We start from the raw sequence: 17234 nt of genomic DNA on the forward strand, positions 1-17234 counted from the left end.
TCTTTCCCTGACAAATTTCTACTCATTCTTTAGGTCTTACTTAGCTTAGATGTTACTTCTTCAGAGAGGCCTTCTCTGACTTCCTCCATCTAAATTATACCCCTTAGACTGTCTTTCTGATGGCCTATTCCTTTTCTTCATGATATTTACCACAATTTGTATTTATACATTTATTTGTTTAATGTCATGTTCTATTGTCAAAATTTCCGTGAGAAAAGGAACTATGTGTTTTGTTCACCAGTATGTGTCTAGCACCTAGCTCAGAGCCTGACATAGAATAGGCCCTTACTGAAAAAAATGAGGGAATAAATGACTTTCTATGAGTGGGGGTGGGATGTGAGAGGGAATTTCTTCCTCCTTAATTACGACTGTTGTTAAAGTAATAAGGCATAATCATTGGTGGAGAATCATGGGCCAAATTCTGCACTTCTTTAGATATCAAAGGGAATTTTTAGCGAAGAGCAATCAACTTAGTTAAAAAAAGATTTATGTAGGAGGTGGGACTTGGAATTATTTTCAGAATGATGAAGCAAGGCATTTCCAGTTAGGAAAGAGCATTTTAAAAAGGTACAAATATGGGCATTAGAATCTTAATAATAACAATGATAAACTGACACTGAACTTGCATGTACTAAGTGTCTGTGTATTATCTCATTTGAGAATCACTGTAACTTAAGAAAGACAGTATATAGCACGGGGATTAAAATTGCAGGTTTGGGGTTCAAATTACAGCTGAGTAATCTTGGACAAATTTAACGTCACTGTGCCTCTGAGTGCATCTGTGTGGAATGGGGATAATATAGCAACATCTCATGGGATTGCGGTGAGGATTTAAAGAGCTGGTGCATGTAAGATGCCTAGAGTGCTCAACAAATATTAAGTAGATACTGTTCTTGTTTTTTAAAGATGAAAAAACAAAGGTTTAGAAAGGTTTAGTATATTGCCTAAGGTCTCACAGCTGGTAAGTAAGAGAGTTGGGAGGAGAACCCATATTAAATACTACCATCAACTGGAAGAGACCTTAGGAATTCTTTAATAATCATCTTGCTACCAGGATATTTGAATCATATTTATAAGGAAACTCTCAAAAAGTGCTCATCTGTCAGCTTTATTGATCTTACTGTAATAGGGGTGGATACAATAGAACTTAGGTGATGCCTAAAAATAGTGATCTATATGTTCTGTCAGGCCAAAATTCAATTCAAATTAGCTTAAGCATATTATGTGATATCATAATACTATGATATGGGATGATATATAATATCATATCTTAGGGTACCATTTTTCAAACACATGTAGACACTGTTATACAAAATCAGCATACATGGAAAAGCATTGTTAAATTTGCTCAAAAGAGCTTTTTCAATATGATTTATCAATTGATGTATATTAAAAGTGTCAAACTATAATGTGGATATCCTCAAAGTATTTTGAGAGGTCTTCATACTTTAAGTTATTGGGAAACATTAGTTCAAAATAGATCTGTGTTAGCTGATATATTAGTCCCATGTCAGGCCATTGAGCACTTGAAATGTGGCTTAGTTTGAATTGAGATGTGTGGTAAGTATAAAATACAAAATAAATTTAGAAAACCTAGAAGAATATAAAATATCTCAATAATTTATATTGATTACATGTTGAAATGATAATATTTTAGATATTTAGATATGTTGTGTTATATAAATATATTATTAAAATAAATTTCACTTGTTTCTTTTTACTTTCTTAATATGGTTACTAGAAAATTTTAAATTAATTATGTATATCACATTACATTTCTGTTGGACAGTACTGATCTAGATAATATAATTGCTCTTAATTTTATCATTTCAAGACATTAGAGACTCATCAGAAATTATTAAAAGGTAATATGTAACTGTAAAATATCTTCTCTAGAAAGCTACTCTCCATGCACCATCCACCCCCTTTTCTCTGGGCTGAGTTAAAAGTTTTCTTCATGCTCCATATTTAAAAATTTTTCATTTTATTGAAGTATAGTTGATTTTCCTTCATGATCGTTTATTGCCCCTGTACTTGACTTTATGCTAGTGCTTATCACATTGTACAGGGTTCATTTATTGGTCTCTTTTGCTAGTTTGTGAGCTCTTGGGAAGGGACTGTTTTTTATTTGCACTGTCCTTAGAATTTGTGCACATGGTATGTACTCCACGATTCTTTTTTTTTCCAGGTTTATTGAGATATAATTGACATACAGTACTATATAAGTTTAAGATATCCAGCATAATGATTTGCTTTACATACATCATGAAGTGACTATGACAAGTTTAATAAACATCCATCATCTCCTGTAGGTGCACAATTAAAGAAATAGAAAAAAATTTTTCTTCTTATGATGAGAACTCCAGGAATTTACTCTCACTTTCATATGTAACATACAACAGTATTGATTATATTTATCATGTTGTATGTTACATCCCTAGTACTTAGGTATAATACATTTAATATCCATGACTCATTTATTTTGCAACTAGAAATTTGTGTTTCTTAACTTCCCTCACCTAGTTCTTTTCTTCCCCTGCCCTCCTCCCCTCTGGCATATACCTCCTTGTTCTCTGTACTATAACTCTGTTTATGTTTTGTTATGTTTGTTCATTTGTTTTTGTTTTTAGATTACACATATAAGTGAAATCATATGGTATTTGTCTTTGTCTAAATTTTTTCACTTAGCATAATACCCTCTAGGTCCATCTATGTTGTCACAAATAACAAGATTTCCTTCTTTTAATGGCTTAGTAATATTCCATTGTATGTATATATAGCACATCTTCTTTATCCATTCATCTCTTGATGGACACTTAGGTTGCTTCCATATCTCGACTACTGTAAGTAATGCTGCAATGAACATAGGAGTTCATATATATTCTAGTGTTTTTGTTTTCTTCGGATAAATGTCCAGAAGTGCTGTTGCTGGATCATACGGTAGTTCTATTCTTAATTTTTTGAGGAATCTCCATACTGTTTTCTATAGTAGGTGTACCAATTTACATTGCCACCAACAGTGTACAGGATTCCTTTTTCTCCAAATTCTTACCAACATTTATTTGTGGCTGTTTTGATGACAGCCATTCTGACAGGTGTGAGGTGATATTTCATTGTTGTTTTGATTTGCATTTCACTAATAATTGGCAATGTTGAACATTTTTTCATATGCTTGTTGGCCATCTGTATGTCTTCCTTGGAAAAATATTTATTCAGATCCTCTGCCCATTTTTAAGTGGATTGTTTGTGGGGTTTTTTTTTTTTTTTGATGTTTAGTTGTATGAGTTATTTGCATATTTTGCATAGTAACCCCTTATCAGTATATCGTTTGCAAATATTTTCTCCCATTCAGTAAGTGGCCTTTTTGTTTTCTTGATTGTTTCCTTTGCTGTGCAAAGGCTTTTTAGTTTGATGTAGTGCCATTTGTTTCTTTTGCCTAAGGAGACAGATCCAAAAAATATTACAAAGACCGTTGTCAAAGAGTGTACTGCCTATGTTTTCTTCTAGAATTTTTATGATTTCAAGTCTTACATTTAAGTCTTTAATCCATTTTGAATTTATTTTTGTGCATAGAGTGAGACAGTAGTCCAGTTTGATTCTTTTGCATGTAGCAAAAGATTGAAGAGGCTGTCTTTTCCTCATTGTATATTCTTACCTCCTTTGTCATACATTAATTGCCCATATAAGTTTGGGTTCATTTCTGAGCTCTCTATTTTGTTCCATTGATCTATGTGTCTGCTTTTGTGCTAGTGCCATACTGTTTTGATGACTGTAGCTTTGTAGTGTAGTTTGAAATCAGGGAGCATGATACTTGTAGCTTTGTTCTTTCTTAAGATTGTTTTAGCTATTTGAAGTCTTCTGTGTTTTCATACAAATTTTAGATTTATTTGTTTTAGTTCTGTGAAAATGCCATTGGTATTTTGATAGTGATTGCATTGAATCTGTAGATTGCCTTGGATAATATGGGCATTTTAACAATATTAATTCTTCCAATCCATGAACATAGTATATCTTTCCATTTGGTATCATTTTTAATTTCTCTCATCAGTGTCTTATAGTTTTCTAAGCACAGGTCTTTATTTCCTTAGTTAGATTAGTTAGACTTATTCCTAGGTATTTTATTCTTTTTAATGAGATGGTAAATGGGATTTTTTCTTAATTTCTCTTGTTCATTGTTAGTGTAAAGAAATGCAACAGATTTCTATTTGTTAATTTTGTATCCTACAATTTCACCAAATTGTTGATGAGCTCAAGTAGTTTTTGGGGGGTGTCTTTAGAATTTTCTATGTATAGTATCATATCATGTGCAAACAGTGACAGTTTCACTTCTTTTGACTTGGACTCCTTTTATTTATTTTTCTTCTCTGATTGCTGTGGCTAGGACTTCTATTGATAATACTATGTTGAATAAAAGTGGTGAGAGTGGGCATCCTTGTCATGTTCCTGTTCTTAGAGGAAATACTTTCAGCTTTTCACCATTGAGTATGATGTTAGCTGTCAGTTTGTTATATATGGCTTTTATTATGTTGAGGTATGTTCCAACTATACCCACTTTCTGGAGAGTTTTTATTGTAAATTTATGTTGAACTTTGTCAAAAGCTTTTTCTGCATCTATTGAGATGATCATGATTTTTTATTCTTCAGTTTGTTAATGTGATCTGTCACATTGATTGATTTGTGGATATTAATCATCCTTGCATCTGTGGTATAACTCCCACTTGATAATGATCCTTTTAATGTATTGTTAGGTTTGGTTTGCTAGTATTTTGTTGAGGATTTTTGCACCTATGTTCATCAGTGATATTGGCCTGTAATTTTCTTTTTTTGTAATATCTTCGTCTCATTTGATATAAGGGTGATGCTGGCCTCATAAATTAGTTGGGAAGTGTCCCTGCCTCTGCAAGCTTTTGGACTAGTTTGAGAAGGATAGGTTTTAATTCATCTTTAAACGTTTGGTAGAATTCACATATGAAGTCATCTGGTCCTGGACTTTTGTTTGTTGGAAGCTTTTTTTTTCTTTAATTACTGATTCAATTTCATTACTAGAAATTGGTCTGTCCTTATTTTCTACTTTTTCCTGATTCAGTGGTGGGAGATTGTGCATTTCTAGGAATTTGTCCATTTCTTCTAGGTTGTCCATTTTATTGGTGTATAATTCTTCATAGTAATCTCTTACAATCTTTTGTATTTCTGTGGTATCATTTGTAACTTCTATTTTGTTTCTGATTTTATTGATTTGGGTCCTCTCTTTGTTTCTTGCAAGTCTGGCTAACAGTTTATCAATTTTTTTTATCTTTTCAAGGAACCAACTCTTAGTTTTACTGATCTTTTCTATTGTTTTTTCCATCTCTATTTACTTTATTTATGCTCTGATCTTTATGATTTCTTTCCTTATATTAACTTTGGATTTTGTTTGTTCTTCTTTTTCTACTTCTTTTAGGTGTAAGGTTAGGTAGTTTATTTGAGATTTTTCTTGTTTCCTGAGGTAGGCTTTTATTGAGGTAAACTTCCCTCTTAGAAATGTTTTTCCTACATGCCATAGATTTTGGATCATCATGTTTTTTTCATTTGTCTCCAGGTATTTTTAATTTTTTTTCTCTTATCCTTTCGTTGTTTAGTAGCATGCTGTTTAATCTCCACATATTTGTGTTTTTTTGCAGTTTTTTGTCTTGTAGTTTATATCTAGTCTTATAGAATTGTGGTTGGAAAAGATGCCTGATATAATTTCAGTTTTTTAAAATTTATTGAGACTTGTTTTGTGGCCTAGCATGTGATCTATCCTGGAGAATGTCCCATGTGCACTTGAAAAGAATGTGTATTCTGCCATTGTTGGGTAGAATGTTCTATATATATCTATTAAGTCAATTTGGTCTAATGTGTCATTTAAGGCCAGTGTTTCCTTATTGATTTTGTGTCTGGATGATCTGTTGATTGATGTAAATGGGGTGTTAAAGTCCCCTACTAATATTGTGTTACTGTCAGTTTCTCTCTTTATGTCTGTTAATATTTTCTTTATGTATTTAGGTGTTCCTATGTTGGATACATATGTATTTACAATTGTTATATCTTCTTCTTGTATTGGTCCCTTGAACATCATGTAATGTTCTTCTTTGTCTCTTGTTACACTCTTTATTTTAAAGTCCATTTTGTCTGACATAAATATTGCCACCCCAGCTTTCTTTTCATTTCCATTTGCATGGAATACCTTTTTCCATCCTCTCATTTTCAGACTGTGTGCCTTGAGATCTGAAATGTGTCTCTTGTAGACCACATAAATATAGGTTTTGTTTTTGTGTCTCTTCAGCCACTCTATGTCTTTTGATTGAAGTATTTAGTCCATTTACATTTAACGTAATTATTGATAGGTATGTACTTCTTTCCATTTTGTTAATTTTAGGGGGTTTTTGTAGTTTTTGTTCTTTCTTCTTCTTTTGTTCTCTTTCTTTGTGATTTGATGACTATCTTTAGTGCTATGTTTGGATTCCTTTCTTTTGTGTGTGTGTATCTATTATAGATTTTTGGTTTGTGGTTACCATGAGGTTTATATGTAGCAAGCTATCTATCTATCTATCTATCTATCTATCTATCTATCTATGATCTATCTATACATATGTATATATATATAATCATATATATGATTATATTAAGTGATCTCTTAATTTCAAATGCATTTTAACAACCCTGCATTTTTACTCCTCTTTCCCCCATTTACTCTTTTTGACATATTTTATATATTTTTATTCTGTGTATCCCTTAACCACTTATTACAGATATAGATGACTTTACTACTTTTGTCTTAGCCTTCCTACTAGCTTTATACATGGTTGATTTCCTACATTTACTGTGTATTTGCCTTAACCAATGAGATTTTTTCTTTCATAATTTTCATGTTTCTAGTTGTGGCCTTTTCTTTTTCACTTAGAGAAGTCCTTTTAACATTTCTTGTAAAGCTGGTTTGGTGGTGCTGAACTCTTAGCTTTTCCTTGTCTGTAAAGATTTTGATCTCTCCATCAAATCTGAATGAGAGCCTTGAGGGGCAGAGTATTCTTGGTTGTAGGTTTCTCCCTTTCATCACTTTAAATGTATCATGCCAGGGACTTCCCTGATGGTCCAGTGGTTAAGAATCCATGCTTCCAATGCAGGGGTCATGGGTTTGATCCCTGGTTGGGCAACTAAGATCCCACAAGCTGTGCAGCACAACCAAATAAGTAAATGAATGAATAAATAAATAAATAAATCATGCCACTCCATTCTGGCCTGCAGGGTTTCTGCTGAAAAGTCAGCTAATAGCCTTAGGGGAGTTCCTTTGTATTGTTGCTTTTCCCTTGCTTCTTTTAATATTCTCTCTTTAATTTTTGACATTTTAATTATGTCTTGGTGTGGTCCTCTTTGGGTTAATCCTGTTTGTGACTGTCTGTGCTTCTTGGATCTGTGTGCCTGTTTCCTTTCCCAGGTTGGGGAATTTTTCAGCTATTATGTCTTCAAATATGTTTTCTGCCCCTGTCTCTCTCCTTTCCTTCTGGGACCCCTGTAATGTGAATATTAGTGCACTTGATGTTGTCTTAGAGATCTCTTAAACTGTCCTCATTTTCTTTTATTGTTTTCTTTTTTCTTTTCAGCATCAGTTATTTCCATTATTCTGTCTTCCAGCTCACTGATTTGTCCCTCTATTGCATCTAATCTACTCTTGATTCCTTCTACTATATTTTTCATTTCAGTTTTTGTGTTCATCTCAGGTTCTTCTTTATATTTTCTAACTAACTCTTTGTTAAAAACGTCTAACATCTCACTCTGTCCATTATATCTTCTCCTGAGTTCTTTGATCATCTTTATGTTCCTCTGTCACCTCATTTTGCCTAATTTGCTGTTTTTATTTCTGTGTATCTGATAGGTTGGTTATGTTTCCTAACCTTGGAGAAGTGGCCTTTCGTAGGAGCCATCTTACACATCCCAGCAACACACTCCCCTCTGGTCATGAGAGCTATATGCTCTAGGGGTGCCCCCAGTGTGGACTGCATTGGTCCTCTGTTGTGGTGGGCTACTTTGTGTGGTCTAGTAGGTGTGGCTGGCACCCAGTTTGGTTGGTTGCCAAGTTCTTCCCAGTGTGTAGACTGCTGGCCACTGGTTGGTGGGGCTGGGTCATGGGGCGGCTGGCTGCAGAGCCTCATGGGGTTCCCAGGGCTAGTACAGGCTCACTGGTGGGTAGAACCAGGTTACAGGGCCAAGGTTTCTAGATCTAGTGTCAGCCTGCTGGTGGGTGAGGCCAGTTCCTGACGTGGCTTGCTGCAAGCTCTGTGGGCTGCTGGCCCACCTGTGAGTGGGGCTGGATCCCAGAGTGGCTGGCCGAGGGGTTCAAAGTCTCTTGGAGCTGGTGTTGGCCTGCTGGTGGGCAGAGCCTGGGCTCAGGATGTCCTGGGGCTTGTGCTGGTCACTGGTAGTCAGAGCCATGTCCTGGGTTCTCTGGATGTAAGACCCTGGGGTCCTGAAACTAGTGTCATCCCCCTAGTAGGTGGGGCCAGATCCTGGGGCCACTGGCTGATAGGCCTAAGGTTCCCAGGATTGGTGTTGACCTGATGGTGGGCAGGGCCAGGGCACAGGGTGTCCTGGGGCTGGGGCAAGTCTGCTGGTGAGTTGGCTGGGTGCTGACAAGACAGTATGTATGTTGTTGTGTTCCTGGGACTAGTGCCGGCCCACTGGCAGGCAGAGCAGTGTCCTGGGATTATTGGCTGTAGGGCCCTAGGGGTTCTGGAGCTTGTTTGGTCTGCTGGTGGGTGGGTGCTGCCTGCAGGGTCTGGGGTGCCCTGAAGGCTTGTGTCAGCCCACTGGTGGATGGGGCCAGATCCTGGGGCAGCTGGCTAATTGGCCCAGTGTGTCTCAGAGCTGGTGTTGGCTTGTTGGTGGATGGGCTGGGTCCTGCTATGGCAGGCTGTGGGGCTGCAGTGGTCCTGGGGCTTGTGCCCACCTACTCGTGGGTAAGGCCAAGGCCCAGGGGTTCCTGGGGCTGGTTCTGGCCTGGTAGATGGAGCTTGGTCCTGGCATCTCTGGCTGCAGGGCACTGGGGTTCTGAAGTTGGTATATTGACCCACTGATGGGTGGAGCCGGGTCCCAGGGTGTCCTGCGGCTGGTGTCTGCTCGCTGGTGGGTGGCTGGTTCCAAGGCTAGTGCCAGCTCCCTGGTGGGCAGGCTTGGAGATCCTGGGACTGGTGCCTGCCCACTGGTGGGTGAGGCTGGTCCCAAGGCTAGTACAGGCCCACTGGTGGGTGGAGCTGTGTCCCAAGGTCTCTAGCTGCAGGGTCCTGGGGTTCTTGGGGCTAGTGCTGGCTCACTGGTGTATGGAGCCAGGTCCTGGACCCTCTGTTGGATATGACCATATCCCAGGATGTCTGTGGGCTCAGTGGTCTTAAGGCAGCCTGCCTTATTAGTCCTGATGCTAAGAAGCTAGAGCGAGGATTCCAAAATGGCACTTGCCAGCACCAGTGTCCTAGGGGTAGAATGAGCTGCCAAAAGTGGTTGTCTATGTCTCAAGGGTGAGCTCCATTTGCCTCCTGCCTCTCCAGGAGGCTCTCCAAGATCATCAGGTGGCTCTGACCCAGGCTCCTTTCAAATTACTGCTTCTGCCCTGGGTCCTGGAACATGTTAGATTTTGTATGTGCCCTTTAAGTGTGGAGTCTCTATTTCCCACAACCCTCTGGCTCTCCCCAAAGTAAGCCCCACTAGCCTTCAAAGCCAAATATTCTGGAGGTTCATCTTCCAGGTATAGGACCCCTGGGATGGGGAGCCCTATATGGGGTTCAGACCCCTTGTTACTTGGGGAGAACCTCTGTAATTGTAATCATCCTCCCCTTTGTGGATCACCCACCAGGGGGTATGGATCATGACTATACTGTGTCTCCTCCCATGCTACCCATCTCATTGTGGTTCCTTCTTTATAGCTTTAGTTGTAGACAATCTTTTCTTCTAGATTCCAGTCTTTCTTATCAATAGTTGCTCTGTAAATAGTTGTAATTTTGGTTTGCCCGTGGGACGAGATGAGCTCAGGGTCTTCCTACTCTGTTATCTTGGCCACTCACCTCCATGATTCTTAAATGAATGAAAGAGTTAAATAATTTATTCAAAGGCATGTAACTCAAGGAGAAACAGCAGAGATTAAAGCAAAATCTGTTTCACTGTAATGCCCAAGTTTTTGTGACATATTGCACATATTTCAAAGATTAGAATGATTTTGCACTGTCATCTATAAAAGGGTATGTTTTCACTAACATAGTTTACCTATGTTGTGAAGAGAGCTCAAATTTCTAAGTCACCTAAAGTTTTATTTATTTGTCGCACTTTACTAAGGCTTTCAAACAATTCTACTACAGATTCAACTTCTCAGTTTCTCTCACATGATTATTTTCAGGAAAACCACAGGAAAAACTTTCCCTAGATCTGTATCAGCTTTTTGGATCCTAGAAGTCTTTTATCTTCTCCTCCCTTGACAGGAAATATGCATAGAAAGAACAAGGTCCTCTATGCTTTGTGTTTGCCAACATGACTTCTTGTGACTATTTTTCTCCAATCCTAAGGCTTTTCCTTTTGTTAATGAGTTCAAGGATTTCGGGGCTTATTAAAGAAAAGACCACCAGGTGGCAGTAGCACACAACAAGCTTTATTTTGGAGTGCTTGGCGGGTTCAGACAAGGGGAAATCCCTCACAACAGGCGACCTTCCAGAGTCAGGTGTGGGGCCACCACCACAAGGGGAAGAGGACAAGGGAACTCCCAGGCAAGAGGGGTACCAGAGAGGAGGCTTACATAGCTAGGTGATGTTGCAGACAGCTTAGTCATGGATCTCGGAAGGGTAGCAGTGACTTGGGTTCTTAAGCTGAGGTTTGTCTTGCGGATGCTGGGCATGCAAAACAGGAAGGCTCTAAATGGCTTAAAATATGGTCATTTAGGATATAGTTAAAGCAATTAGATGTGTAAAAATTTGAGTTTGGCAGAGGCAAGCTTTTGAGCTAGTGGTCCCAATCTGCTATGAAGTAAAAAATATAGGGCCAATATGCAGGGGCCATTTTTAATCCATTTATATAAACCTTTATCATCCTAACTTTTAACTCATTGATTTTTTTCAATTAGAGCTGCTGAGATTCTACTTTATATTAAATAAAGTTCACTAATTAAGCTTTTAAATATTTCTGATATTTAAAATTTTTGACTTTTGCTACAGACAACAAAATTTTAAAGCTGTCATGATTAAGATAGATAGATAGTGATTTTTTTTCAACAGATAGAAAGGTAATGCTTGGGATGTTTTAAGTAACTAGACGTTGGGGAAGAAAATTGTGATGTGGCCAAAATTTCCAAGTTCTTATTGTGTTGGGTTTTGTTTATTGAATTTTTTAAATAAAATACTTCAAAAATTCAGGGAAGTATACATTTCATTCATGTACTGAGGGGTAACAGAGTATGCCACCCCAAAATGTACTTTTGGCAAATGGATTATTTTGAGCTAAAGGGTATTGAGATCTATCATGAAAAGCTCTAAAGTAAATTTCCATTTGTAGAGGTGTCTCCCTCTTCAGTATCTGAAAGAGAAGTACTCTTAAAACTCTTATCAAAGGAGAAGGCAAGGACTCAAATCTGCATAACAAACCTCACTAAACAGCTCTTGTTTACCCTGCTTTTCTTGGTGACCTTCCTATAACTTGCCTCTCTCACCCAGAAGCTCCAAACCTCTTTTCCTTTGTTGGTATTAAAACCCAAGTTCTAACCCTCTCTTTAAGGTTACTCATCACTGAGGGTTCTTATTGGTACATGTGCAATGCAAATGTTAATTAGCTTGTTTTTCTCTTGCTAATATATTTTTGGCTAGTCTAGTTTACAGGACCCCAGCTGGAGAACCTAAGATGGGCATAGGAAGAGATTTTTCCTTCCCTACGGTATATACTAATGTAGGGGAGAAAAAAATAATTTTCCCTCTACCTTTCTGAGTTCTTGGCTGACACCCCTGTAGTAAAAGACTGATTAACAAGAAAAACAAACAGAAGTTTCACATATATACCTCATGTATACATGGGAGATACCCAGGGAAAAATGAGTAACTCCCTGAGGTGGACTAAGCCACAGGCTTAAATACCATTTTCAGCTCAAGACAAAAGAGAGAAAGAAGGGTTTGAGGAAGCCAGTTATGTGGAAGTTACCAGGAAAAGCATGGTAAACCAGGGTAAAGTTTGTTATGTAGATTTAAGTCAGTGCCGTCTCCATTTGTCACCCCCGACCCCATCTTTGGCCTGTCTAGCCCAGTCTTAGCAAGAATCCTGCTAAGTCAGGTTAGTGAGAATGCTCCCACCCTTGATATCTGACTAAATTCTTTATCTTCCACTTTTGATGTATAAGCCCTTGGCCAATCTTCAGCAAGAATCCACCTGCCCTTGATGTCTCCACTAGTAATTTTTCTTCCACTGACCCCTTCATTCCATTGTTTGGCTACAAATCCTCAGCTATTTTTGCTGTATTCAGAGTTGAGCCTGATCTCTCTCCCCCATTGCAATGCTCTTATTGCAGTAGTCTTGAATAAAGTCTTCCTTACTTGTAGTTCCTTACTTGTTAATGTTTTAACAAGTGTCAGAATAATTTTTCTTTAATAATACCACATAATCAATCCTAACATTCCTTTATATTTAAAAAAAATAAACCATTACATATGCAATTGATACACTAAAAAGATTATCGATCTTATTCATAACACAGCAATGAAATTAAAACCACACTGAGATTCTATTTAACAGACTGGCAAAAATCCAAAAGTTTGACAACATACTCCCCTGATGAAGCTGTGTAGAAAAAAGGAATTTACATACATTGCTGACTGGGTTGCAAAATGCCAACAGTTCCATGGAGGGGGAAGGGTATTTGATCATACTTAGCAAAATTACGTATGAATTTGCTATTTGACCTAAGAATCCAACTTCTGGAACATATCCTAAAACAAGATATCCATAACTATTCATTACAGCATTATTTGTAATAGTAAAAGATTGGAAACCACCCAGATGTCCATCAATAGGGAAGTAGTTGAATACATTATGGTATATGAAATAAAATTATATTTTATGGCAAGACAAGAAAAATTTAAACATAAAAAAATTTTCTCTGCTCTTTGGTCCCCTCTTCCCACCTCTACTGTGCATTGTGTATCTGCATTATGCATCAACCAAACCTCTCCATTGGCAGGAATACCTGCTCAACAATAAAGAGCAACATTCTCCTAGCCCCAACAAGCCAACTCCTTACAAGATAACATTCCTTCTTAATCTTGTATGGGGCCACAATGACCCATGACCCACTACTACACGCTAGATTATATTAACTGTCAATAATACATCATTTAACATACAGCCCTCTGTCTCAAAAACTTATATAACTGTGCTTTGACCTGTAAAAGGCAGAACAGTTCTTGGAGCTTTCTGAGAGACTGTTCCTGGGTTATAACTCTCAATTTGGCACAAGTGGGCTTTCCTGGTGGCACAGTGGTTAAGAATCCAGCTCCCAATGCAGGGGACATGGGTTCAAGCCCTGGTCCAGGAAGATCCCACATGCCACGGAGCATCTAAGCCCGTGTGCCACAACTACTGAGCCTGCGCTCTAGTGTCCACGTGCCACAATTACTGAAGCCTGCGTGCCCAGAGCCTGCGCTCCGCAACAAGAGAAGCCACCACAATGAGAAGCCCATGTACCACAACGAAGAGTAGCCCCCCCAACTCACCACAACCAGAGAAAGTCTGCACGCAACAATGAAAACCCAATGCAGCCAAAAATAAAGTATATAAATTTATTTTTTAAAAATTTGGCTCAAGTAAAATTTCCATTTCTTTCTTAGATCAAATGATTTTTTCATCAACAGGGACTAGTTGAATATATTGTGCTACATCTACACAATGGAGTACTGTGCAGAAATGAGGAATCTCTCTCTATATATACTAGTATTGAGTGATCTCCATAATTTATTAGTAAGTAAAAAAAGGTGGAAAAAAGTATGCTACCAGTTATCTAAGAAAAAGGGAGATATGGATAAATGTACATAAACTATATTTTTAGAATAAAAAAACATTAAAAAAATGTTTAAATCATTGCCTACAGGGCAGGAAGGGAGTACAGGTGAGAATAAGGATTTTTCAGTGTGCAGGAAGGAAGGGAGCTGTACAATCAATGAGGTTAAATAAAACCGTGAATTCCTGAATTTGAATTGGAAGTTAGAGTTCATGATGCTTTTTATTAAAAAAAACCAAAAGGCCATATTTACCCAACTGTGTCCACAGAACAGGTTATAAAAACAATACAACTCAATAACAATTAGTACCACAAACATTCAGATTATGGTCTTTATATATCATTTCCCACTAAAGGAACCAGAGCACTTTGAATAAATGGCTAATTATAGGTATTGGGTAAGAAATGTACAAAGCCAGCCAACAAAGCAATCAAAGACTACTATGGCCATGTCAAAAGGACTCAGGAGCCAACGTGAATAAGCTCCCATTGGCCTACTATGGCCTACAATAACTGCAATGGATTATAACTCAAAAAATATGTTTAAAACCCTGGATTCACAATCATAGCTGTTCACTTTTACGGTTTTTATCCATCAGGATTTTTTTTTAACAGTTAGGTGATGATCTAATTTTATTTTTCATTAGAATAACCATTCAGTATTACTCATTGACCAGTTAATCCTTTTCTCACTGATATGTAATACCAATGTCATATATCAAATTCACATATACATATATATCTTTTCTGGGCTATTTATCTTGCTCCTTTATTTGTCCATCCTTGTACTAATACTATCTGAATTACTATATAACTATATGACTTGTTATCTAGTGGACAAGCCCCTTCAGTCTTATATTCCTCCTCAAATTGTCTTGGATCCTGTAAATATTTTTCTACATAAATGTGAAAAATATTAGTATAGCAACCTCAGCAGAAAAACACAACTTATTTTTAAAAATCACCAGCAATTCTACACTGGAAATATGAAAAAGATTAACTGAATAAGTGGGTAACTGAATAAATTTAACACTCAACTACAAGGTTATATAGGATTAAAAGTTATAAAGTAGTATTTATTATACCTGAATGTTATTACATGGTTTCTTGGGGAAAATATATAAGGACTTTGAGTTTTTGAAATATGAATTTTCCCCTATACTTTTTTGGTAAGGACAAGAACTGAAAAAGAGAAATAATCTTTAATAATCTTGAATCCAAAACGAACAATTCTTGCTAACATATATTTTCCCACACATAAAAAGAAAGTCCTGTAACTTTCCCAGAAATTGCAACTTGAACTACATACTGAACTACTATCAAAACTCATGTGCATAATCTGGAAGTTTTTAGTCATTGGGAGCCATGGCATTTCTTTTCTCTGTATCACAAACTGTTACAAGTACTTTCTTTTTACTATTAACACTGGAACAGAAGCCCTCCTATTCTGTGACTGATTGGCAAGCAGAAATGACTGGGACAGGAAATGGGAAACGGTTCAGGGTCTTGGAATTCCCCCGGATGCCTAATTAAGTGGCTTGTTATTTGGAAGTTTTTGAAATATTTGCCCCCTGGAGTTCCCCTGAAAGAAGAAAACATCTGATTTCATTGACAAAGAGTGTCTTCACAGAACATAAACTAAAAAATTCTCTCGCTGCAATGCAGCAAATATTTACCGTGTTCACCACACTGCTAGAGAGGGGGGAGAAAAACGTCCCTGACTAGGAAAACCAAGATTTTGTATTTACAATTTTTCTATCAGTTAACTAGTTAAACATGTCATAGATACAGGGCTCCTCTGTGGTTCACGTATGATTTATATATACACACGTATATGAATGTATACACTCCATCCTAGTCACATTCAGGGAAAAAAAAGGGGACTGAAGCCTGGCCTGAAGCACCGAACCGTTGCTAGTGATGAGCTTCTGAAATTAGGACACTTTTGTCAGTGCATTCGCCTCCAGAACAGGAAAAACAAAAGTTTAAAAATAAAAGATACAGTGGTTGATTATAAAATAGATATACTCCCCAAAAGACTATAAAATCAAAGCTTCAAAATTAATCCTCTGATGCTGTTCTGCTTTCCAACACTCGTCTTTTTTCCATTTTCGCGGCCAGCTGTTTAAGATTGACATCACAAAGCTGCTGAGGAAAACGGTTACAACCGTTCACTTAATCGAAGCCGAAACACCGCCGGGTTGACTCCACCCCCGGACGACGCGGTCACCCACGCCGAGGGGAGGCCCCACTAGAGGAATCCGGCTGGGGCTAGACCCCAACCGGGTGACGCGGGGGAGACGCTCACCGCCCGCGCTGGGGCGTTTCCGCAGGGCTTCGCGCGATTCAAAATCTATGGCTCACGCTTCGCCACGTCCCCCTCAGGAGAATGTCAGGAACGGCGAAGGAAGGAAACGTCCAAAGTGCTCACGCGGCGAAATTAAAGGTTGGAACGCCAAGGGGAAGCCCGGCCCCGCCGCCCCCGCGGCCTGACAGACTGCGTATGGTCTAGCGCCCGCTTCGGGCCGCTCTTCTCCTGCAGACGCCCCGGCGCCCTCGCGCGGCGTGACGCCATCCCGGCCGGCGCGCTGTCGTCACTGTGCGTCGGCGTGGGCTCTGCGCGGGCGGGGAGCTTTGGGAGCACGGGAACCGAGCCGCCCGGCTTCTTATTCTGTCGGCGTAGCAGCTCTCGAGGCTGTGGAGGATCCAGACTGCCGCGCCGTTTCCGCGTTTGCTGCGCCGGCCCAGCGGTGAGTGCAGCTCCTTCCGGGCCCCGGCCGCGCGAGGCGGGTAGGGGCGCGCGGGCCCGCTTCCCTGAGGCTGCAGTGGGTAAGGGAAGACAGGGCCGGGGGCCGAGGCCGGGGGTCGCAGTGAGCTCTCTGTTCTCTACTCTTCACTCTCGCCGAGGCTGTTTAATTCGGAAGCTCCAGCTCCAAGACTTGCGGTGGAAAATAATTTTTTTTCAATTGACCTGTTTGCAAGTCTGCTCTGGCCGCCGCCCACTTCTCCGGCCCTTGGACTCTGACCAAGATGTTCGTCAGGTTTTTGCAGGGTTTTAAACTTAACCCTCGGTATTCCTTTGTTTAGTATGTTCAAACTGAGACAGTTGTGTGGCGGCAGATTTCCTATATCAGATAGTTGCAACCGCGCTCTGCCACTTTAGTGGTCTATTGTGTATTGTGAGAAATAGCTCCGGAAAATTAAT

This window comes from Lipotes vexillifer, unplaced genomic scaffold (genome assembly GCF_000442215.2).
Source record: "Lipotes vexillifer unplaced genomic scaffold, Lipotes_vexillifer_v1.1 scaffold593, whole genome shotgun sequence".
Taxonomy (NCBI): domain Eukaryota; kingdom Metazoa; phylum Chordata; class Mammalia; order Artiodactyla; family Lipotidae; genus Lipotes; species Lipotes vexillifer.